This window comes from Sorex fumeus, unplaced genomic scaffold (genome assembly GCF_029834395.1).
Source record: "Sorex fumeus unplaced genomic scaffold, SorFum_2.1 ptg000032l, whole genome shotgun sequence".
NCBI classification, from domain to species: domain Eukaryota; kingdom Metazoa; phylum Chordata; class Mammalia; order Eulipotyphla; family Soricidae; genus Sorex; species Sorex fumeus.
Window position 1 is genome coordinate 2,219,571 of NW_026606089.1, and position 1,638 is coordinate 2,221,208.

At 35.3% G+C, this 1,638-nt stretch overlaps 1 pseudogene; it reads right to left on the bottom strand.

Annotated features, from left to right (window-relative positions):
• Nucleotides 1–945: 945 nt before the first annotated feature.
• Nucleotides 946–1,042, bottom strand: LOC130025827 (uncharacterized; annotated as a pseudogene).
• Nucleotides 1,043–1,638: the final 596 nt, after the last annotated feature.

The window sequence follows — 1,638 nt, forward strand, 5'->3', positions numbered from 1 at the left end:
CTTTGAGAGGCTTCTAGAGGTTTCTTGATCTTGTTTATTTTCTCAAAGAACCAGTTTTTATTCTTATTGATCTTCTGGATTGTATTTTGGGATTCTAGCTCATTGATGTCTGGTACAAGTTTTATTATTTCCTTCCTCCAGCCTAGTTTGTACTACTTTTGTTGGTTATTTTTCAAAATCTTGAGCTCTAATTTATTCAGGTAGGCCCTTTCTTTCTTCCTGATGAATTCTGGCAGAGGTATAATCTTTCCTCTTAACACTGCTTTTGCTGTGTCCCACAAGTTCTGGTAGCTCATGTCCTCATTCTCATTTGTTTATGGAAACTTTTTATTTCCTCTTTGATTTCTTCCCTAAGCCAACAGTTGTTCATTACTTCCCTTAAAGAAAATATTTCCTTGCTGAGCTTCAGTCTGTTTGATCTATCGAGAAGTGATAAAGAAGTGTTGAAATCTACTACTAGTATTGTGTTGCTATCAATGTATTTCTATAAGTCTATTAGAAGTTGTTTTAAAGTATTTTGCTGGTCTGTCATTAGGATCATATACATTGAGGAGGGTGAGTTCTTTCTGATGTACATATCCCATGATCATTAAGAAATGACCTTCACTGTCTCTGATAACCTTTAGCCTGAAGTTCATGTGGTTCTATACTAGTATGGCCACTCCAGCTTTGCGGGGGTGATATTTTCTTGAAAACTTGTTTCCCAGCCTTTTACTTTTAGCCCATGGGTGCTTTGATTGTTCAGACATGTTTCTTGCAGGCAGCAGAATGTTGGGTTCAGTTTTCAAATTCTTCTTCCTATTCTGTGCATCTGAATTGGCACATTTAGTCCATTGACATTGAGAGAGATTGTTGTTTTGGGAATTTGTACTCTCTTTATGTAGAATTTTTAAATTTGTGGGGATTGTCTTAGCTTAAAGTATACCTGTTAATTCTTCTTGCAACAAAAATATGGAATGCTTTACAAGTTTGCATGTCATCTCTGTGCAAGGACCATGCTCATCATTGTATCATTTCAATTTTTGTATATGTGTTATCAAACCTAGTAGGAGTTAATTTTTCCATATTTTTCTCTTCTTATTACTTTGAGTGTTGTCCTTCGTCACTCCTATGGCAGACAATGATTCCAAATCAAGTAATGTATTTCAAAGCAGCATGAATAAATAAATTTAGAACTTTAATTTTCCAGAAATAAAAATATGGTTTTTATTATATTATCGTTTACCATACTCTAGGCATCAGTTTTACAAAATAATTCTTTTGGAAGATGGTATATGAGTTTGTTTAATGTTGTTCCCTGAATCCTTCATTAAGAACTTTAAAATAGAGCCTTTTGCTGTTCTCACCTCAGTCCTGTGTACATCTCCAGGAAAAGGTGGATGGTTTTGTCTGCACTTTCACCACCTTGAATGTATCTGGATTTTTCTCCTGAAGGATGAGGTGAGGATCATATTGATGATTTCATTCCACCTTATTACAAGTTCAACTTGAATGGAAGGTGAGACTCATGAGGCTCCTATAAAGGACAGAACAAAGGGTCTCAGTGAAGTTTAATGGCCAACTCACATTAACAACATAGATGATTCAAAGTAACCTGTGTGCATCTTTGTGTGTAGTGGGTTTCATATCTACTGATAG